Raw genomic sequence first — 24,498 nt, 5'->3', positions numbered from 1 at the left:
CCTCCCTGCTGCAAGGGCTGTTACTGGAAAAAAAGCCTGATTCCTCCTCAGGCCCCATATTTGTGTCTCAGTAGATGTGCAAACACATGAGCAAAAGGTTTCTTGCTCCTTCCCCTCTCCCCTGCCTCCTGCCTTTTTGCCATGCAAGCACCAAAAGCGATCTGGGCTGTAACCTTTAGAGGAAGAGACATATCACAGGCACATCTGTTTTTACAGCTAACTGGCCACAGTTTTTGAAATGGGCAGAAGTGGCTCAGATGAACAAAAAGAGATCCCTGAGAAGCCCTGGCCCCTGTGGGGGTCTCTAGCTCCTACAGCAGTTCATGGCAAATGTCCCACTGATGCCAGACAGACGCATCAAGGTTAGCTTGAGATCGCACCAACTGCTACTGCAAACAGGTCCAGCCCCATTTGCTCCACCAGAATCTTGCACGACTACGCAGCAGTGAATTTGGCCCTCCATTTAAGGCACATTTTGAAAGCAAAGATTTTCCTAGGCATTACCCCAGTCTTAAAAAGCAAACACATGGTATCTACATCTTGCGCTTTGTTTTCAACATCTCCTGCAAACTGTTTTTAGCACTGCAAGAAAGCATTTCAGAACGCATTTTAAAAAACTACTTTCTGTGTTTGGCTTGACTGGGCTTTTATCAGTACAAAACTACTAGTGTAGCACTGGCTTGTCATGCACATACTGCCAATACAATAAAGGCTGTAACAAGAGATGTTTTAGATGAAGATTATTTATTACTGCCAATGGTTGCAGAGAAAGTGCTCATTTAGGCAGAGTGGGCTGAGAGAAGGAAAGGCTGTTCTGGTGTTTGCTGCAGCCTTCACTCATTACCTTTTCCAGAAAGCATTAAGCTTCCCGCCTGCACTTGCAGTACATATCCCACAATTTTATCAGGAGTCAGTCTCCAAAATCTAGACTCAGGGATTTTAAGAGATGGGAAAGCTATCTGAGTTCACACAGGGTTGCCCTTTCCACCCATGTTTTCACATTTTGGTTCTAGCCAGCCGCAGCAAAGGAGCTTCCCTCCACATTTACCACCTACTAGAGCCCACCGAACAGACACAGTTGTGCAGGAATGGTTACTATTCTTCTGTTCAAACTGCAGTTGCACAAATCGGGCAGGGCACTTTCTAGATGCAGAGGAAGGCACAAAGGTACGGTCTTAAAAGATCTGAATAGCACTTCTGTTTCTGCCTCCAAGTATGCAGAGAGGAAATTCTCCAAAATCTCTAAGATAATCTCCTTCCTTGTTGCTTATGCAAACTATATGCTCCTTTAACTGGAAATGATCACCTCCCCAGCACCCCACTTATTTTTACTGCCTTTCTCATCTCCCCCCAAGAATTCAACATACAATAGTGAAATAGCAAGCCTAACATATGCCAGTCTGAGTACATAATATTTTGCAATAAATGTAATCTATATATATATAAAGGAGCATGACTGTGAGAAAGAATGACCCTACCTACTTCCCATTCATGTTATGCAAACACCTTTCACATGTCTTTGCTCACTGAATGCAAACAGTGTGTACAGCCATGCCCACAAAGCACACATTCCTCATTAAAATCCATGCAATAAATTTGTATCTGATTGACTTTTAAATCCTTCACCTTCCCACAACTCCATCTTCCCCAGATCTAGTGATCCAAATACTGTTCGCTTCTTAAGGCAGCCTGTCACAGTCAGGGTCTTCTGTCTCCATTAGCGGAGAGCGTCCTCCCATCTCTATGGATGCTACTGGCTTGAACCCCAGAATTGGTCACATCCAGTCTCACACCATTGGCAACAAGGTGAAGAGGTGATACACGGAGTTTGGTATCGTGCAAAGGGAATAGACTGCACTTTCCAACAAGGCGCTATTTTTTTGGAAAATCAAGGCAAATGAGGACATTAACATGCTTCATTCTCACATAGGGGAAAGTTTTTCTTAGGTTATTTTTAGAAAGTTTTACTGGTTTTAATTTTGGTAGTTGGATCCTAAAAAAGGAAGCATGGCACATGGCCTCTTAAAAAGTTGCAAAACCCACTCTCAATAAAATTTAATATGCCCTGCCTTGGCTTTTTTTTAATGTGCACTGTGTGGAGTGCAGTGGTATGACATTTTTAGCATCAATCATTTCGGCACACTCCTGAGTAATGCGACTACCTCACACCTCTGCAGATAGGACATTTATTCAACAGTACCACTTATTTTCTCTGTGCTATGTACACGTGTGCGTACCCACAAACACATGTATCGCTGGCAGCTTTTCCTTGCTCTCAGACGTTACTGCCCAGTGCAGGAGTCACTAAGTGCACAGAAATCAAGAGAGCTGTGCTGACACAAACTCACTCTAACAGACCAGATTGTCATCCTAGCAAAACAGGAGCTCTGATGAGTACATGCTGGTATGTACTCTGGGTGTGCACTGCTGCGTGTCTGTGTGTGTGTGTCTAGGTAAATTTCCCATCCCCTAATTCCTGATGGAACAAGGGTGGCTAAATCTTCTGCTGCAGTGAACTGATGGAGTCCTGTGTAATTTGACAGAGCTGTAACAGGTTACACCAGCTGAATGGTTGGCTCAGATGCTCTGGAAGGCTGCTCCAGGAAAGAATTCTGCTGCCATATCTATTATGTGAAAGCAGTGCTGCTACAAATTGTATTATTTATTGTGTATTTTGTGTCACTGGTGCACTCAGGAGAGTGCGCTATACAATGAAGAGGAGCAGGACCACCTAGCTCTCCAAGTCCAGTCCCTCTGAGACCACATTAACAGATGTTCTGCCCAAAATGGCCTCTGAACATTTTCTCCATAACACACACACACACACCTCCAACCCTACTAAAGCACAGACCACAAAACACTCCTAAAAACCTGAGAAAAAACTAAAACTGTTAGGATACAATACTAAAATAGATAAAAACTGTAGCGTACCACAGGAAGCATGAGAGATCAAAGTGTCACCAGTATCCCACATCCCAGAAGTAACAGGGAATTTGCTCCCATCCCCTAAAAAAAGAGTCCATTCGGGTACCACTGTATATCCTGGATGCCACCTGGAGCTTTGGCTTCGTGAAGTTAAAATGTGCACAACAGGGCACCCATCATGGCTGATTATTTATTCAAGTAGATACGGACCACTAACATTTTGGCTAAAAACACAGACCTCCTTGAACTGCAAGCCCAACTTTCTACAGGGTGGCTTAAATACCAAGACTGTACAGAAGAGGACTTCAGGAAGAAGCCCTTTTTAGTCAGTATGTCCCTTGTTAGTCTTGTTGGTCAGCATGTCACTGCAAAACTATATAAATAAGCTCATATTTCCCCATAGGTAAGGTTATAAAGCAGCAATGTGAAAAGTACTACTGATTTAAAGCAAGCATCCCCACTTTCTAAAGCTAGTTTTCCTCTACAGAAAGTTTCTCATAAAACACAGAGATCCATAACATTTGGGTTTTTTAGTAGAGACGGTCAGATCGGTACAGCTTTCAACCTCCCGTATGAGACATTCACTAAGCTTTTCAAAGGAACAGGTGGATTTGAAAGCAGAATTAGACACTTCATATTTAATCATCCCGAGTTATCACCTAAGACTCATTTTCAAACAATTGGATGTGAATTGGCCACAGGACATGGTTAAAAGGAAGTTCATAGAAAATAGAGCACGTGAAATCTGGAGCCAAAATACATATGGCCTAATTTAAAAACAGGATTAAAGGAAATTCACAAAGTCATTTTGCTGCCAGATTTAATTAGTATGTTTAATATGTGAGATCACCTGAATCTACTTTTACTTGTTTTGTGTCCCATTAGGAGTTTCACAGGAGCAGTAATATGATTGAGTGGCCCTTGTGAGGGATGAAGCTTAGGCTGCTTTGAAACAAATTGAATTAATTTGAAATGATTCTTTCCAGGTATGACATTCTTGGAAACAGATGTGGGGATAGGGAGGGAGGGCATCAAAAATACAGATAGATAGACCTATAACCATACCCACTTTTTTGTATATACATTGGCAGCTTTTTAAATATTTGCAGAAATGTTGTAACACTAGAAAGCCTATTCACGTAAGATTACAATTGATGGTACTCTCTAGAATTAAGCTAGCATTTAAGATAATACAGTGGCAAGGGTCCTCACACAGATTTTCCATCTCTACCAGTTCCCTAAGATGTGAAAGTTGTGGGGACTAGGTCATGGGGCTTCTTCTGAAAGATGTTAGAGGGTAAATTTGCACCCAAAGGCTTCGCAGTGAGTGAAACGGGCCAGATGCCAGGTCGCTGGCTGAGTTAGAGCCGTGGCAGAGGAAAGGCAGCCTTATTTTGAGTGACATTCACAGCCTTTCTACTTGATTTCACTATCATCGATTGATTTTACATGGAATTCACTGCTGCTACTCAGCAGCATAAACCCCTAAATTGGATAGATAGAGTGGATTTTATACTGTTTCCCAAACAAACGGCATCATAAATAGTTTAAATAGTACGGTTTCATAGCTAAAATACAATATATCAGCAGAGGAAATGGAGGCAAGGGTGATGAGAATAGTATCAGGGGAAAAAAAAGTTCTGAGACTGATTTCTGGAGACTCAGAACATCTAAAACTTGCACCCAACTCTGCAAGCTACAAGTGCTCAGCTCGCCTGAAAACAAGCCCATGCATATGCATTCTCATTTTAACCTACGAAAATATTTCAAAATCCAGGCCCTGATCTGGCAACAAGCTGAATGTTTTCCCTTTTCATCAGACAAGCCTCTAAAGAGATACTGAAGCGTACGCACTGTAGAAGCCAGAGCGCAGCCACAAAGGCTAATTTACCGAGCCAAAAAGCAGTCACTGCTGCAACTGCCATGCAGACGTACCCACTGCCTTCAGCAGAACTTCAGTGAAGACTGAGGGCGCTTGTCACCTCACAGGGGGCACTCCATGTCTCCCAGGCTCACGTTGGGGCTACATATGGATGAACTGAGCATTTTTCGCTACAAACACTCTTCCCCTTCCAGGCCTCCTTCGCTTTCAGTTCTGAAGGGTGAACTCATTGAAAACATCTGCACTACTAGAAACATTCTGTGCTTTTTCCAAACCTCATCCCCGTGGTGGCTGTGTAGTAACGGAGAGTAGACAAAGCTGCATAACACGAGCCTGCAAGCAATGAACTGCAGTAGAGAGAGGATGCCGAACGCTGGAGCTTTGCCTCCTACACCGAGGCACTACCTAGGCTCCGCTTACCTTCTGCGGGGTATTCTGCTCTCGGCCATACAGCCAAAGGGTTTCCACAGCAACTGCCACATCACACCGCACCGCTCCTACCTCAGCGATACAGAACACCTCTTAAACGAATTTCGCTCAGCAGTCTGTCATGTTAACTTCTGCACACCTACGAGTTGCTACACGCTCCCCGTGGTATCAAGGCCAATTCTGGAATTGTTTTTGGGGCATCTTACGTAATATGTATTTCTCCTTCTTTTGTCCTTTTTCCCCCTTTCCTTTTCACATTGCAGACTTGCAGCAGTAAGGGAAGGGCTCTGTAACCGTCTCACAACAGCACGGTAGAGACACAAATGGGACTGGTCCAGCGTCATTCACAAGCGGCAGCGATGTACCCGGGCAAAAAACTGCAAGAGCATGTTTATGGCAGTAAACTTTAATGAGCCACATGAATTCTTCAAACAAGCGAAGGGAAAAGATTTATTTTTGTTTGGGGAATAAGGGATGTGGACCAGCCTCCAGCAGGCCTACCAGGAAGGCGTGTGTAAGGGCTTGCGTGGCCATCTGTTTCTCCTCCTTATCAGCGCTCCGGTGCCAGCTGCCTCTGTGGCTGAGCTGTCCCACGTGCGGGCTCCCCTGCCCGGTCCTGCGCTGCCGTCTGTCTGCTCCTCACTAATCCCACGTAACCGTATGTGCCTGCTTACCACCGACCCCATTTGGCCACACCCCACCGTAAACCCCCATATAAATCAGGGGAGGGGAAGCTGGCCGTCTCCTCCATGGTGCCAGTTACCTATGCTGCTCCCTTCCCTTGAGCGGCTTCTGAGGCACGTGAGCGGATGCTGCGCTCGCCTCGCTTCCCGCATCACCTATCCCCGCGGTTCTCCGGCGCGCCGAACCTCCATTTCCTGCAACGCCATACAAACGCGGTCCAAGCCTGAACAACTACAGGATTTATGTTTGCTGACGTAGCACCCGCATCCCAGCGCGGCCATGCCCAAACTGCAATTAAAGCTGCAAAAGCAGCCCAGAAGTACGATACCCGGGATAGGCGGGCAGCACACAAACCTAATACCAGATAGACAGGCGGACAGGCGAGTTTTAAAGCTGCAGCCACCTGGGAGACATGCACAGTGATGCAATCCAGCAGTGGCAGTTGCCAAAGTCATTCTGACAGCGGGGGCCAAAGGCGGGCAGAGCGCCTGCAGGGGTGCGGGGAGGGGAGCGGGGTCCGCGGCCTCCATCTGCAGAGAGGTGTGAAAACAGGCAGAGCCACGGCCAAACTCCCTTTGGGGTGTCTCGCAGCGCTGGCAGCGAAGCTCTCCGCTAAGCCTTGTGCTCAGAGACCATGAACAACCAGGATTGAAAAAATATGTATAACCTGGCTAAAGGACAGCAAGCTGCTGGGGGAACGGAAGGGGGAGGCAGGAGATCGCAGTAGGCTGTGGATATCTGAAGGATGCTGACCCCAACAAGGGCGTGGAGGCCTAGGAAGAGAGCGAGAAATCTAAGTCTTGCATTACTGTTCCCTGAATGAGTTACTGGATGAAATTTAGAGAAGAACAATGAAACCCAGCCAGGCAGGACAGGCTGGCAGAGGCACTGGCGCCTCTTCTCCTTCTCATTCCAGCATCTCCATCAGGAGGGGAACAGGGAGGAAGGCATGGGGGTTGCTCCCATGGCTCACCCACGGAGCAGCAACCAGATCTGGCCTTCTCAGGTCACTTGCAGAGGTGGAGAGGATCCATCTGTATCATTATAATATCTTTGAGCCCAGGAGGCATGGCCATGGATCAAGCATGGACACAATTCAGAACAAAATGATGATGCCACTCCCTGAAGAATTTACCATCAATCTAAGTGTAAGAGAAGTAACAGCAATTGGATGTAGTTTCTCTGCCAGGGATTTAGAAGTTTACAGTGAGTTGCTGCAGCACTTTCACTAGCTTTTCAGCCTCCTCTTTAGCTTTACTGCTTTCCAGCCGACAAATACTGTACAAAAACCAATATTGAATGCAATTTTCACTTTAAACTGTATGTTGAACTTCAACGTCTTCAGTGAACCCAGGGTTAGAGATGGACTGATGCACTTTTCAGGATGGGTTTACAAACTCAAATCTGGCCCAGATTATTAAGGACTAAAATCCATAATAATAACAACTTCATAATTTAACTGTTTGTTTGCTAAATGCACACAAAGGCTATTTCCTACTAGTTCCCTAGTATTGCTACCACCACAGCAAGCTGTGGCTTTGTGACCAACCTCCACAGCAAGACTAAGGACTGAGCTGGACTGGCAACTGAATTGCAGGACCCTGCTAGAAGTACTTGCTTTTATTCCAGTGTTGAAGGATCTGGCAAGGCAATGTAGCAAAGGTCATACCATTATCACCAACACTGTCTTCCAGAACAGAGGGCTTCTCTTTCCTGGGGTGTCAACTGAACTAGCTATTACAAACCTTTGACTACCTCTTGGAGAAGAGTCAGTAGTCCATCCAACTTCTTTATCATTTTAACTCTTAAGCAGTGATTTGTATTACAGAACAAGCTATGATCCCAACCCCCTTATGCTAGGCACTGCATAAAGTTTTTTGAGGCATTTTTTGTGAAGGGAACCCAGAAACTAAAAAAAAAATACTGAGGAAGAAATTAAATGGAGAGGAGAGGAGAGGAGAGGAGAGATGTTCTATCACTGTATCAAACCTAAATTCATACTGAAGAATACATTCTCACCTGAAGAAGTGCTTACAAACCCTACTAGAGTTCCTGGGGATTTTACTGAGACTGAGCACTAGAAGTATGAATTATTTGAAACAGACAGGCTAAAACTTCCTGACCAAACACCCTGAACAATGTACAAATGTGGATTTGAGTGAGATATGAATTCAGGCTGGATCCAGTCCCGTGAGGGTCAATCCCATGTCATAGAGTACAAAGTATAACTATGAGATTAAAGAGAACTGAATATAAATCCTTGTTCTGCTTTGGTAATTTTCATTTACAGAGATGCAAAGCACAAATATTTATAAACAATATTCTTACAGGACTTGGAGGGTATTCTTCCCTTTCAAATAATTACTATTTAAAGAAATTCTGACCTCACTTAAAATGAGATGCAGCATGTAAGTATGCAGAGCTTCATTGGAGAAAATAAATACTATTGAAAACAAAATTAGCGATGGAAAACCTCAGGCAATAATCCCAACCAATCAGCCCAGCAGGCTTGAAGGCAGACATGCAAGAAAGGCTCAGATAATGCAGTGATGCAAGATGCAAAAGAATCTGCTTGCTTGGGTAAGATAGAAGATCGCTATTTAACACCACCAAGACAACACCTCCAGGCTCTTTTATTTAAATACTGAGCTAACCTGGCTCTGTTTAGCTCACAAAGTTTGTTGCCACCAGATGATGATGAAGTCAGAGGCAAGATAACTGGAGATTAACCTTTACAGATATTTCTGTTCCTGAAATTACTTCCCTTTCTATACTCTGATACTGGCTCTGACTCACAAGTTTCTTATTCCCTCTTAATGTTGATAAAGTTGAAAACAATTCTCCCAGCTGAGGATCAGGCCCTGAATTTTCGTTGCCCTTGATATTGGTCTGTTAGAAGCAAGTAAAATTAATGGTGCTCATAAAGCCCCCAGAAGGTCAGTGAGAGGTGCACAGAGCACCCTGTGACTTAGTATTAAAAGGAAGAAATTCCAGTCCCAGTTTCTCAGCCACCTTAACTTCAGAGATATAGGAGGCATCATATGTATGCAAAATGCAAATGAGGAAGGGGATGTATGTGATGGACTGGAGGGGGTAAGTAGTTACTCAACAGTAGAAATAATAAGTAGAAGGAAAAGCTTATGAGTACAGCTGTGGAAGAGGTGCTTTAGAAGTGCAAGGAGGAAATGCAGCTACAAACCCATTGAAATATCAGTGCTGTCTGCATGGTTCTATGGTGAGTGTTATTCTGAGGAGGTGAGGAATGCGAGGCAGGGGGTCTGTGGTCTATGGTTTGTTTTTCCATCAATACATATGTCTGACTTCGAGTAAAAGATTAACGAGACAGCTAGCAAATGTCCTAGGAGACAAATGGATAAAATGCTGTTTGTACATGTCAGATGAGGGAGGGCTTATTCTCTTCTCTCACTCTCTGAATGAATCTGCTAGGATGCACACCTGCACCAGGAAGATTTCCTTGACAAGGTAACCCTTTCCACCACAGAACACACGAGCACATCAGCATACAGCTTACCTGACACGCACATTCTTTCGGTCAATGTGGTTTGGAAAGAACCTTCCACCTACTTTTTTTCTGCATGTGACGTACATTGCTGCATGTTACAGAAAAGCCCCAGGTAAAGTAAATGGAAACTCTAACCAGCAGCTATGCACCTGGTGTTTTTGCATTTCCCAACAGATATTACAGTTGCTGGAATGATGTGTGAATCTTCTACAACACCTCCTATTGACAATTTAGTTTAGGTGTGGCATGAGAGAGATCTGTGTTATTGATACTAATGACCCACAGCCTGTTGCTAAAGAGAAGGAAGAAAGGAACTGAGGGAATTTATAGTTAAAAAAAAAAAAACCCAAACCATAAAACCCCACAAATATTTACATTCTACTACATTTGACAGCAATCACTCTGTTACAGGCTGAAAAGATTGCAGACAGGCGTGCTGACACTTTCATTTTCCAGGGATGATCATGGCAGTGGACAGAAGAGCTAGACTGTCACTAAAGTTCACCCTTCCTAGGTATCAAAACCTCTGTTGCGTTTTCCTCTCCTGTTGGCAATCTGTGCTATTGGTGATCCCTCAGAGCTGATGGTGTAATGCTGTTGGCCTGAGTCCCATTTTGCAAGGAATGCAGTGGCGCCCAGTCAACCACCAGCACTAACCACAATCTCCCTGCAGATCTTACTAACCTGGCAGATCAGCTCTGTGTAGCAACATCACAAAAAACGGGAGCGCTTTTTCCTTTCCTCACTGCCCTCCTCCTTTTTTTGTTCTTTTTTTACCTTTTCTGGAGAAACCTGAGGGAGTTAAGCAGATTCCATAAGGAGAAAAGTGACCCATCACTTATAACACTGTCATAACCTTGAACATCTCTCATGTTCTGATTTCTGCTTTACCTAAAACCTGTGAAGTGTGAGTCACATCCATTTTCCTTATGCCACGATGGGGAGGAATGCTGGTATGTGGGAACTGACAAAGCAGCATGAGGGAACTGACGTTCACCTCTTCGTCCCAACGAAATCTGCTGGTGAATCATAGGGTAAGAACTTGACCTCACCCATGAAGTTCCATGAAGATTAAAAGAACTTCCTTGTGTCTCTTTGCTGTGCCTCTGACTACCAGATTTATTGGCTAGAGATGAGCAGTTAAACCACCCCACTAAGCTCAGGGAGAATGAGTTCAAGTTTTGTCAAGGGCCACCCTTGACAACCCAGCTCTAAAAAACATAAGCTATCCCTTTCAGTGAGTCAAGAGCAACCAGTCCTGCTACTGGACACATCAGACAGATGCAGTTGGCTGAGGAAAGGGACATACTCAGCCATCCCAGATACAATATGAATATTAGTCACGTCAGATATATTTTTGTGAGAAAAGTTTGGAGCCCTGAACGAGAAGGTGATGTTGCAGGAAGTTAGCCCTCAAGTAATGTTTCTATCTCACTTAAGTCTGCCAGCATGCAAGGAAGCACAGGATAAGCTTGTTCAAAAACGCTGCAAAACAATTAGAAAATTCTAAGGCCATCTACAGCCATCTCTGAAAAGCAGGAAAAGGGAACACCATGAAATGAACGCAATTTGTTATGAACTGAACAGCCTTCTGTATTCAAGGCTCTTTGTCACCTAGGGATTAAAATGGTCCTAATACTTTAGCTCTCTTTCCATGCCTGAATGCAGCTCTTGAACTCTTGAGGATCTGGCCCATAGTCACTGCCACGGTGCCGTGTCCCTCCTCCCTGAGAGTGCTGCCAGAACGCAGGAAATAAGACACATGCTGGCCCATCCTGTACTGTACTCTTACTTCTATTTTTTTCCTTCTTTGCAGCTGCAAAATACAGCTAAGCAAGTTAAATTCCACTTCCCTTGAACACGGAAGCAAGCAGTGCATTTTGTCACATGGTCACATCAGCAGACCGCAACAACAAGCACAGTCACCTGGTGAAACAATCCACTCGGAGATTTGGAAGGAAAATTTCCTTAGGGCAGGTGACACTGGACATCTGGCAGCCCTCTACTTTTGTTCTGAGAATAACACCTACGTTGTAGGGCATGTTGCCAGAAGCTGCACCCACCTGGGATGCAGCCAGCCCTAGATGAAAGGGAACACCAAATCCAGAAGGGATGATTAGCTTTTACTGATGTTGCTCAGGACACAGGTACCTGGGAACATGCTAGTTCCCCTTAGGTGTTCAGTACTGCTTGGTAAAGTCAGGGAACTAAAAAAGTTAATCAGGTCAGAGCCAGGCTTGCATATGCTATCTCCACAGGGATTACAAACTACTTGCCAAATATTCAGATTGGGTAATTGCTACCTGGATTACCAAGGGTATGCAGCCCAAAAGAAGATAATTGCTTAGAGTTTCTGATAGATTGCATCACTCCCTGCCAAAGTATATGGCAGAATGAGAATCATCAACACATGATGTAAGGATACAAGCCTGCGCGTAGTTTAGACAGTAGAGCTGAACCCATCGTGGCTGGCTAAAGCGGAAGAAACATTAACCCCCACACTCCATTTATAGGAAAGCAATCAGTTGATTCTGAACTCCAGAAGCATTTGTGGAATCCAGAGATTCCCCAAAATAACTTCCCTTTCTTAGGACACAGGGGACAAGCATTCATCCCTGCTGTAAAATGTAAATTTGACCAAAGCTAATTTTACCCCAGCGTCTAGCTATGAGATCATTGTTCTACCAGCATATGAGTTTAGCCTCATGCTGCCATATATTTTATCACCAAGTGCAACTTGGAGCAGAGCCTGTACTGTCCGTCAGGGGTGCTGCTATGTGATAAAAAAAAAAAATATATCATCTGTTGTATTTAACACAAAGCTCCAGTGAAAATCAGGTTCCTTCTAACAAAAAAGGTTAGGTACTACTAAGATATATGGAAAGATTAGGCATCCAAAACACTACAGTGTAATTGTATGTGAGAGTATGAGATTCCTGAAGCGTTTTAGAGGTGCTTTTCTTCTCTGCAACCAAACAGCAATACAATCCAGGGAAGAGAACAGAAATTATTCAAATTTTCACTCTATTCCAGTCAGCCATGCATACAGTGCTGACTCAGGAGCAAACATTAAAAAGCAGGAGCCATGCAGGAACTTACAGATCCAATTGTACATCTCCCAAGGGGGGTCATTACAACAGTGTCAAACAGGCCTTAAGCAGGAGGAATGAATAGGTGGGGGGAGATTTGACAGCAGGGGAAAACAGTGCTGGCAAAAAAGGCCCCAATAACAACAGGTCCAATTGACACACACAGCCTTCAAACTGAACTGTGATCCTGAGGTTTTTAAGGAGGAAAGTGATAGCCCATATCAAAAGTTAGTAAGGAAGACATGGTGCAAAAATAATGAGAGAGAGCGCATTAAAATATCCAGTGCAGGGCCCACTTCTGTGTGCATTTGAAGATTACACTCCTCCTTGTTTTCTTAGGTTTATAACTAAAACAGTTAATTTTAGACATAATTGCAAACAAGCAAACAGACTCAAAACTACATCTCTAAGAAAGCTAGGAGATGGCAATATTATTAGGGCTTATTCAAGGTACTAAACCTGGCCATAGACGAAATATTAATTAAAGGTTGCATTCAGTGCCTTCAGAAAATGATTATTCAACACAGCAATGATGTTTTGCCTAATTGTGTAATGAAGTTTTATCTTACTATGTAGTAAAGCTTAGACCAAAATGTTAGTGTAAGAAGAAGATCACAGAGTTTTAATGATGGGCTGAAACTTGGGAAAGGCATGCGTGTATTAGTATTTGACTTCAGAAAGTATGCAAATCACTACAATAACACTGTGCTTGTCTTCTATATGAGATAATGGATAGTCAACAGCCTTTATTTCATTATTGGGTAGATCATCAAATTAGTGTCTAAATTAAGGATCCAATTAATCTGTATTAAATAATTTGTCAATACAAATAAAATCATTGCAATGTAAGATGACCATGTTTGTGGGGGTTTTTTCTCTTATTACCATTAAGAATAGGGTTTTTTATCAATGCCCAAACCACAGCTCCCTTAAACTGGGAGGTACCCAAAATTCAGATCTTGTAGCAGGCCGCCCTCTCCTACATATGCATAAAAATGCTTCTTTATCTTTTGTGAAAGTATCTTTTTTCTTGAGACAGGAACTACAAATTCTACTCCTCCCATTCACACTGAGGACATTACTCCCTGAACAGTGCCACTTAATCCAAAACAAACAGCACGGTATCTAAAATATCCCTTAGTTTACTAAGGGATGTAAGACTCGGAGAGAGGGTACCTCCTTCTTGGGACAAAGGAGGGAGAGAGGGTGGATTCGAAAGGACTGTATTCGAATGGGTCTAGCTCATCTCCAAGTACCATGGTCAAATTTATGAGTGTTTCCACAGAAAAAAAAAAAAGTCTCAGAAGGACATCCCGGGTTGGAATGCAGCAGAACTGATTCCCACAAGCCCGGGAGTGTTGCTGGTTTTCATGATAGAGCTGTTAATCTTATAATAAAGTAACTTTTGAATGTATTTTGCACTCGGCGATGAGCTCTCCTAGCAGTGACCTCAGTGTGAGCAGCCCTCCCTAGTAATAGGGCTGTGGAAATATTGCTGGAGGCAGGTCTTGCACTGCTTTCTTTTGTCTCTCCACTTAGTCTTTGCAGAAAGATACTACCAGAAGCAGAGAAAGGCCATAAAACTGAAGACATCGTTTTAAATCAAAAGGCTTTTAGTGATTGTATTAAAGGGGCTATCTGTGTTCCCAATAGTGACTATAGCAATTACGTGGTGAAAACATCTAGGCAGGTGCATAATTTAAAAAGAAAAAGGACAATCCCCCTGCCTTTGGGAGAGGTCAGGCTTTGTATTTCCGTAGGTCTGTTTGACTAAAGAAGGAGAAAAAATGAGGGCAGAGTGAAAGAAGGAGGAGTAGGGTAGGATAGAAAAAAGACTAGATGAGAGAAAAGAATGGGCAGCGTAAAAAAAGCAGGGAAGGAGGATGAAAGAGAGAGATGACATCTGACTTGGACAAGGGGTGAACCACAAACCTAGTCATTGCCAGTGTCCAGGAACAAAAATAACTCGTTTGTCCACCAGCGGCAGGGCAGCTGCCAGTGCGGCAGGACGGTGTCTTCCCCGCGCTGCTCTGCATGGCACATCCCCAGCCCGCTTCCAGATCTGCCCCTTTCGCTGTGCTGTGTGACAAAACTCAGGGTGTTCTCGCAGTCCCTGTGGTTGTGGTTAGGAAACTGCCGCCTGTTGGGTCTCAATAGAAGAAGTATTTTAATACAAGAAAAACAGGAAACTCAAGCACGTTTTGGGTCTAATTCAATTTCAGTTCCCCGATTCCTTTATTTTCTATGGACAAAAGGCATGTAACAAAATTATGAACTGGGACGTGCAGAAAGCAGAACTGTGCACATGACAGATAAAGCTGGCTCATTATGTGAAAACTGAAGCCATGCAAAATATAAATTCAGAGCAGATTAAAACACCTCTCATCCAAAAACCAGTTAGGACCAGTCAAGCAAACCCCGGCACCTGGACAGAGTTTGAGCAGAACGTATATGAACTGGCACGGGTCATGGTTTCACAAGAGTAGACCAGATTATGAAGAAATGCAAATATCCTTTCTTCATTTTAAGCTGAAAGCAACCTCTGGTTTAGGAATCTCCAGAGACAAGGTACAAGGTACCAGTTCAATGTCAGCAGCCCTACACTCTCTTTGCAAGATCGTCAGTGCATTTTAGTGCTAATGTACTAAAGCATGACACTAGCTCAAGATAACCACATGCTATTGAGAAACATAACAATAGAAATAATGGAATAAGCACTTCATGCAATTTGCTAGGAATGTAGTTTGGACACCAACAGCCAAAACAAACTGAAATGGCAAATGCAAGGACTCTATTTTGAAAAGATCTGCAAACAGACTCAGCAGCCTTACAGGGGGTCATATTTTCCACAAGGATAAACTGTCCTTGAACAATATTTTCAGTGTTCTGGGTACTAACGTGCTTTCTTTTCATATGGATTGTTCTCACCTCCACCTCTTTTCCTTGAACAAATACTTATTGTGACCAATAAAATTCTGGTCTCCATTTATGAGTTAAATAGCATCGCATTCCCACACGCTGTTTTATGTACCTATACATAGAGCATATGTGCCCACAGAAAATGACATCTCTAAACTACGTCTGGGGGAATTATTTTTAAGCAATCATATTCACTGTAGATTTCAGTCCCGATTCATCAATACATTTAATTCACTGTGGTATTAGATCTGTGAGTGAGAGGAATGAAGCATTCAGCTCAAGAAAGGAGGTGACATATTTCACCAGAGATAAAGCGTTTCTGTGAGTATGTGAAAGAGTGATGCCTGATGCAGTGCCCATAAGCATGGGAGTAAATACATCATCTTCACAGGGAACTACTGACACATTTAATTTTAAGAAAGCAACCAAAAATATTTTTAGTGAATTATTCATATGCTTCTAAACGTGTGCAAGGGTTTTACCAGGTCAGAGCTTAAGTGGGCAAACTACAGCCTGCGAGATGCCAGCAGACTGTTAGTGATACGCGTGCTGGACTACTATCTGTTACTCATTCATTATTCACCTATTGTTATTTGCTGCTCATCGTCTTGGAAATTTCAGTAAATGAGTCACGAATCCTTACATGTGAACCAAGAACATCCAGCACAAACTATGTATGAAAAAAAAGGGTAAAAATTTCACAGGTTGACATATATAAACAGAGCACGTCATCTAAACCTCTTTTCTTTTTCACAAGGGGGGACACACCCTCGGTGCACCGGGGCCCACCAGCATTTCTGCTGTGTTTATATAGCTTTGGGGAAGTCGGGGACTGTGCTCCACACGCAGGTCCTTTTTGCTGAATTCCCCTCCAGGAGCACAGGGGCGAAGAGGAACACATCTCTCGTGAACACCTGCAACCAGCAGTTCCTTCCTCAGGCACTTAAATAGATTTTCCTCACGCTACAGTAAAACAAGATACCGGCTGTTCCCCTTCATACACACCAAAATATAAACAGTGGTACTAACAAGAAAGAAGGTGAGAGCGCCAGCAGGTTCCTCTGGGATGCAAAAGCAGAGCTACATAAAGCATTAATGTCTACGCTGGACTTGGGTTTAATTTACAAATCCCAACTGCTCTGTGGTGTCCCGCAGAAGAAGCTGAGGTTCAGGCTGCAAAGCATGCCGGAGGTCTATCACACGCACGCTCGTACTCAAATACCTTCTTTAGAGTTTTTCCTAGTCTTACAGATCTCTCTCAAGTCTTCTGGTCTTTACAGGGGATGCTCAGCGGCCACAGACCATTGAGACAGCCTGCTGGATGTTCTCTTGGTAGAGGAAGAGGTGCACCCACACAGACAGCAACACAGACGGATTGTGTCAGTATGTACAGTCTCCTAACAACTTGAGTAGTACTGGACCTAACTTGGTTTAGGGCCTAGCTAAGCCTGCAGTTTGAAATTATTAGCATAGGCATGCTTTATTTTTTATTTTACACTTACGTTGGTTGTGGACAAGCTTTGGATTTAGTCAAGATAACCAGACTTCAGGACAAGGTGATGGCCACAAGGCAACCATCAGGCTGAGCCTGTTGGCGAGGGAAGCACTGACTTCCCTGTGGGTGGAAGGAGGACAAATGTATCAGCACAGACCCTTGGTGAAAGCAGAAGAGGGTGGGAATTCCCTTCCAAAAAAGAGACGTCTGTCCAGCGTGAGGAAGGACATGTTAAACAGCCTGTGCTACGTGCTCTGTACTACCAGGAGTTGTGCACCGAATGGCAAAGCCCTCAGTGTCAAATACCAGCGAAGTGTTAAGCAGCAAGGAAATAGTCTCAACCACCAGCATGCTGGAAACAGCAAAAACTCTTGGCTTTGGCACACGTACAAGGCATATATGCTGGGGTTGCCTGGAATAGCAAGAGATACAGAACGCAGGACAGCCAGGAGAGTTGGTGGGAGGGACTGGGGAGATGCTGCACTGCTGGGCAGAAAAAAAGAATATAATCCCATGTGCAGAGCTCAAAGGAAATCCAGATGGTTTCATGATAATCTCGAGAGTGAGAATTTCAGATCCATCAGGCCAAGAAAGGGGAACTACATAGAATTATAGAATCATTTAGGTTGGAAAAGACCTTTCAAATCATTGAGTCCAACTGTTAACCTAGCACTGCCAAGTCCACCACTATACCATGTTCCTAAGTGCCACATCTTTTAAGTACCTCCAGGGGTGGTGACTCCACCACTTCCCTGGCAGCCTGTTCCAATGCTTGACAACCCTTTTGGTGAAGAAATTTTTCCTAATATCCAATCTAAACCTCTCCTGGTGCCACTTGAGGCTGTTTCATCTCATCCTGTTGCTTGTTACTTGGGAAAAGAGACCGACCCCCACCTCGCTACAACCTCCTTTCAGGTAGTTGTAGAGAGCGATAAGGTCTCCCCTCAGCCTCCTTTTCTCCAGGCTAAACAGCCCCAGTTCCCTCAGCCGCTCCTCATAAGACTTGTGCTCTAGACCCTTCACCACCTTGAGACAGAGCCATATCACAACGTTTAGGAGACCTTCTTGTTCACTGGGTTGGTAGGTTGTAAGGTGTTTTTTGTACTTAGCAGCAAGCGTTTTCTATACTAACACCTGTATGACAAACAATTTGATATTTGAAAGCTGTGTCATCTGAAACCTTATCTGTCTCATCTGAGCAAATTTACCTCCTGTCAGACACCAAAGATCTTTACTTTACTTTAGGATGACTTTATTTCCAAACTTGTAAATGCTGCTTTACAGAGAAAACATCTTTTCATCTAGTATTTGGCCACTATCAAGCAATCATCAACAATAGCATAGTACAAGTCACACTCGTCTGTGCACCATGCAATACATACAAAAATGTCTCTCTTTTAACTAGTCCCTAATCAAGCCACAGTGCTGGTTTCAGGGTTTTTTCCAGCACTTCTGAGAAGAGACAGTAGGCTGAGTTAAACAGCAGCGGCAAGCAGGCAGTGTGCAGGTGAGAGAAGAAAGAGACCCCTACCGAGATCTCTGCCCAGCATCCCCATATGCCTGACACCTTTCAGCCTCTATGAATAAGATTTCATTGATTTTCATAAAAGAGATGCTATTGAACAACTACTAGGAAGTCATTAAGCATTGTAAATAACTAAAATAGATATATTGTTATCAAAATGCACTGAATAATTGCAATTTGTGATGCATGAGCTTTGCTGTGCTGGGTATGTTAACTTACTAAATTGCAAAATTAATTCAGCCACAAAGGGTCTCCCAGTCAACTGTGAAAATTAGCATGGTTCTGTTGCAATGCTTTGTATTTCACTACTGTCTTTAATCAGAGGATCTCAAAATATATTTGTGATCCATAATTAATATGATGCACTATGTTTCCTTGAGGTATGCAAGTATGATTATAGCGTACACTGCACTACTCTCATTGCACTTTTCCACATCTGTAACACTGTTGAGTGGGCTCACGCAACAGCAATAAGCTCTGACCATTGCATTGTTTCTAGTTTACACATGTGCTAGTCACACAAACATGCGTATATACATGTGTCTCCACTGTTATTCTTTCCCTTCCTGTGCAGGTACAAAAGATACAACTTGGTGGGAGGATATAAAACTTGCAACAGTCTTTTCCCAGATGCCTATTTCTTGCAATTTTCCAGTGGGATCCTCCAAAGGAGGAGCAGCAACGGAACTGAAATGTGAATGTGTTTGTGTACACATGTGGATGCATGAGCTGCAAATCACACTGCAGAATCATGTAACATCTGAGAAGCAGACAGGTAAGCCTAAAATTTACCATTTAAAAACAACTGCATACCTAACTTGTCTTGCTAATCACACAGAAGATTATTCATGGTGAAAGAGATTTAAAAATCCAATTTAGTTTCAACCATGTATTCTTAAAGGCTAGAAGCAAAGTATTATTTTACCAATAGCAATCAAGACACCAGGAGACTTACTTTCCCACAGTTGCATTGTAAGGCTGTGGCTACACTGGGCAATTGCATCCACTCAAATTACTATTAATTCTGCTTACAACATCAGTGCCTAAGGACTACTGAGAACGGAGCGCCTTCAGTCTTGCTAGGCTCTGTACACACAGAGCTGCAGCCAGGCCCTGCCTGGAGCTCTCGCAGCCAAAACAAAGAATGATGGAGGAAAGGCAGTAACACAACCAGCAAACTGTGATAGAAACAACCTCAGAGGAGGTCCATTTCATGTTTTTTAATTAACAGGGTTTAGATAAAGTGGGGGGTGTGGAACTGAGAGAAACAAGGGACTGATGAGGAAAGATGTAAGGAGAAATAGGCCAGGAGAGCTGAAGATAAAACGGAGCAGACAAGGAGCAAAAATGAAGTGAAAGGACTGCAGGGAGTGGAAGATGCAGACAGGAGAGAGACAGAGCTCCAGCGAAAGAGGACGGGGCGCAGAAAATCCTCCAGAAGTGCAGCAAACTCTCACAGCATCTAACAGTCCCTATTTCAGCAACTCTGGTAGCTGTTCCTCTCTGTGGTTCAGTGGAGGCACCACTTGTGTCCTAACATCCTCTGAGCAAAAGAGCTCCCTGCACAACTCTGCGTTGAGGGAAGGGGGAGGGATGGGCATTGGCCAGAGCCCATCTACTTCCCCATCTCCTCACAGCCAGCTCGGCCCCGGCTGCCTCTGCAGCTGCTCCACCAGCTAGAGAGCTTGGCCACAAGGCCAACCACAAGCCCAAACTTCTTCTCTTGCTAGTTGGTTCACCACTTGTATCTCACACAACAGGCCTGTTGTGAGCACACTGCAAACATGTTGAACACTCCTGCTTCTCTTCCATATCCACATTGTTTCCCTTTCTGCTTCAGATGAGGAGAAATATATGCAACAGATGAGTGAGGAAGAGAGGAAAGAGGAGAAAAGATGCATCTTTCTGGCTCATCACCTAGATGGCCTTTCAGGCAAGTGAGCTGCCAAACATGCCATCCCTCTAAAAGCTGTTCCTATTAAACCCAACTGAATTTGAAGGACAGGCTATCTTTATTATGTTTTCATTAAAGCTTTCAAAAACCCAAATTTTCTAAGTCTATTCTACCAGAGGGTTATGTTGTGCACCCTCTTCCTGCAGACAAAAGGACACAGGCATACAGCAGATCATGGTTTATGATAGCTGGAAACAGAAGATGGAGGCACTGCCACCTACCTCCATATCCCTGTCCCCGGTGGGAGGAAGCAGAGTTCAAGGGGATGGATGTAGAACCATTTCTTGTGGTATCTTGCCAATCGTCTGCCCCTGGGTCTATTATGATTAATGCTGATCCACCACCTGGAGTCTGTGTTGGCCGTTCATACTGTTTTTCATGGCGAGTAACCATAGTAAGCATCAGTAATGGATCTCCACCCACATTTTTGAAGAGTTCTGGGACTGCTGGAAAGACAAAGTGAAGTTAAACTGGGCACCAGACCACACCATGTAACTGAGACCCCAATGGATCTGCTCTCTGCTGAAGGGCTTGTGGCAAAAGTTTCCTGTCCCTAGTGGGTATATTAGGAGTAGCAGCAAGAAAGGAGTTTCAGCAGGGTCACTTCTCAACAGACAGCAAGTAAGAGAAGATATTTTCTGCTCCTAAGCCACTCTGAATCCTGTTCAGCAGCAAGTTTCCAGAATCCTTCAGACTGTATGACACAGCTCACTGCCTCTAAAAGGGTGACCTTCAAACAAGAATATCAAAGTTAGCGCAACAGGTTTCTGAAATGTTTCAGTTTCTTGTTGAGTCATCATTAAAATGGCCATTCGTGGGTAAGAACAAAACCCTGAGCAAAGGTTAGCCCCCAAATGCTTTTGAAAAGCCTTGTGCTGTGTTAAACAAAACCATTACAACACAAGCTGCAACCTATTTCCAACATCCAGAGCCAGAGATCATATAAAACTATCAGATTAGATTTGTATTGTAAAGTTTCTACTAAAATAAAGTCACGCCTGATAACACTGATATACTACACACTATACTTAGGTAAATCAATATTATCATTACCCCCCTGAGTGCAATACTCAAGCAAGGTTTGGTAATCAAAGCAGACTGCATTTAACAGAATATCAGAAATATTTATGACATCTTTAAACAATTGCAAGCCTAAAAGCCAGAGCCCTGATGATTCAAAGTACAAAAGCAGGATTTTGACAGCACTCCATGGAAAGAGAATTTTCTTTCTCCTTTTGGCACACCACCATCAGAACCCCTGCATGCAATTCAGCCCTACAATAAATATCCAGGCCACATACAATACACATAGGCACCCCCAGGCACCCAAAGCTTCAGCTGTTGCAAACTACCATCACTTGCTTGACTTCAGCACAACTGTCTGCAGCATCTGAGGATTTGGCCCAGGGAACATATTCCATCAGAAACTGAAAAGCACCAGTTTTAAGGTAGCTTTTGACAGATTAATGAGGTTGGTGTTGTTTTGTAAATGAACACCCTTTAGTTCATGACAGGTCTTCAGCATTTCTATAGAACAACAACCATCTAAGCTCATCTGCAAGGTGTTCAGGCCAATGCCTACACACACTATTGCCAGACACTGGTGTTTGGGGCTTATAAATTATTACATTTCATTCACCAAACTAAAAGCCTAGAAACTCAGTTGAGATTTTAAACTTCACCCCACAGAAGTGCAGATTCTGAGCTGGGGCTGAGACTGTGGCTGTGACTGAGGGAGGGCCTAGCTTCACAACAAGCCCCACTGATTCTCATGCCTCCCTTCTCACCTAACTGTCCCAGACAAATGCTTTGCTTCCATGCTGACACTCCTGTAAATGTGATTAACAGGCTCTGGTTTAACAACAGAGTCTTCTTGTCTTTCTGTCCAGTTGCTGAAGTGGGTAGGTCAGTAGGATCAGAAGTTTAGTGAAGTTTACAAAATAAAATCTGCTATTAATACAGTGTGGGTGGTTTTTTTTTTTTACTAAACCAGTTCAGAAGAAGACTCATCTACTCATCTGTTCATTCTCAAGAAATGTAAACTCCTAAATTCACTGCACATTTAATTGGAAAACCCATGGCCCTGTGATGTATCCAGAGCCCTACCACCCAGAGAAGCACTGCAATTTGATGACGCATTAAACAGTGTCATTAGTGGGAGCAACTTCTAGGTATAAACACTGAAAATCTTTACAAGTGGTGGTCAATTCCTCATTGAAGAAACTGCTGCTAGAGGGTCCCCCCTTCAGATGGTTGCTACCATCCCTCTGAAGGAGGTAGCTGCCCCCACTGCAGAGCTCCTCTTCATTCCAAAGGCTAGCAGGTTAATTTAACCCAATGAAAGCTCTTTACTTTAAGCTGGCTGACATTGCCCTGAAGCAGATTCTCACTGTCTCTTTCCAAATGGCTCTGCTGGGGCAACAGCATTATAAAAAAAAAAAAAATATATAGATGTTGGTAACCAGCAACAAAAGGAAAGAACATCTGAAACCAGTGTGCTGTTCTACAGTGGATGTCTACCACATCCTAAAACACAAAACATCATTCAAAGATAAAATCTGCAGGCAAAACCAATCTTTGCCTGCCAGTGCCTTTCCTTTGAAAGAGATTAAAGAAAAAGTAATTGCAGTGAAAAACTATTCCTCCTTTACCTAAACAAAATCTGGGGAAATTCTAGGAATACTTACCTTGCAGAAAATGAATACTTTCTGGAAATAAGGTTCTGGAAATTATTAACAACTAGTTGACTTCTCTTATGGTAATGTTAGAATTTGAAGCTAAGGAAAAAGACAGTAAATTTCAGCAAATAGATCTGAATTACACTTCTCTAGCGCTCAGACCTGAATGGTAACTTGATAGCAGAGTTTGGCCAATGCAAGTTTTTTGCCTTCATTTTTGTTTCTTTCCTGTGAAACTCTGAAAGTGCTTTTTCTTTTTTAATTTCAGGCTGGTTTATGTTCTTCAAATTTTATTTTTCTGTATAACTGCCCAAAATGCTGAATGTTCTGTTCATATACACAAATTTCAAATTCAGTTTCCAAGGCTTTCTTCTCAAAAATGCCAATTTCCTGTAAAACACTCCTTTTCAATGGGAAAAAAAAAAAAATTCTGAGCTTCTTCTCTTTTGTCAGGATGGATCTCATTACAAACTTGCAGTAATTTGTCACCTTTTATTCCAAATCTTGGATTAGTAAGTCAAGATGATTTTCCAATTAGCCAGAAATAAAGAGGAGGAGGCACTTCCATGGAGCTTGCATTGGTCTGTAGGTTCCCCCTGTAGCTGTTGATGAAAATCACCTCTTGATGACAGCAGTGTTGGACTTTGAAGGAAAGGAGGCTTGAAAGAGTGGGAATAACCAGTAGAGAATAAAAACCTTTTCAAAGAATTTAAGACTTCTATTCCGCTCTGCCAGGTCCTTACTGCCAGCAAATCTCAACACAAATACAAATTATGCTGTTCAGTACTGGTATAATCGACTCCTTCCTGTTCCCCCCCATTCTTCTTTTAATATTAGTCCTATAGAAAATGAAACCAGGTAACTTCTGTTCAACCTAGGCACGGAAACCAACGCTGCATTATGCGGACAAGCAAGGCTCTCCCCGATTTCAAACGGGAGTTTGCAAAACCAAGCAAGAACAGTCCAACGCAGTCAGTCCCTGGGCGAGGTTCCCCGTGCCCCGCCACAGACGTCCCTCGGCCATGACCTGCCTCTTCCCTCCTGCTGCAACCCCGGGGTCTTTTCACACCAGAAAATAGCACTTACGCCAAATTGTGAAGTGGTTTTACGAGGTGGAAAGGCACCAGCTAGGGGCTAAAGAAAGGCCAATAAACTCCTCTAACTTGTAACAAAATAACAGATTTAAACCCAGGTCAACAGAGGTGAAGGGCAAGTGCATTAATCGCCTGTATTAACGAGGCTCTGTGTGCCTGCAGCAGCACTTGACTGGAAAAGACAGTACGTCTTGCTGTAAATAAGACAAATAAACAGCAGCTACAACAACAAATCTTCCCCCAATTTCTTTTACTTTTCATTAAACAAGTAATCTGATTTTTATTAAGTTCTCTTCGAAGC

General features: G+C 43.3%; 1 long non-coding RNA gene across 7 annotated transcripts in view; it reads right to left on the bottom strand.

Annotated features, from left to right (window-relative positions):
- Nucleotides 1–24,498, bottom strand: part of LOC128151825 (uncharacterized) — a 147,487-nt gene that overhangs the window by 99,017 nt on the left and 23,972 nt on the right. For all 7 annotated transcript variants that reach the window (XR_008238473.1, XR_008238474.1, XR_008238478.1 and 4 more), the window contains one exon: nucleotides 20,647–21,155. This is a non-coding gene — a long non-coding RNA (uncharacterized LOC128151825). The remainder of the gene's footprint in view (nucleotides 1–20,646; nucleotides 21,156–24,498) is intronic.

The sequence above is a fragment of the Harpia harpyja genome, chromosome 15 (assembly GCF_026419915.1).
Source record: "Harpia harpyja isolate bHarHar1 chromosome 15, bHarHar1 primary haplotype, whole genome shotgun sequence".
NCBI lineage: Eukaryota > Metazoa > Chordata > Aves > Accipitriformes > Accipitridae > Harpia > Harpia harpyja.
Note: the sequence above shows the minus strand (reverse complement) of the source record. Positions and strands in the feature narration are given on the sequence as shown.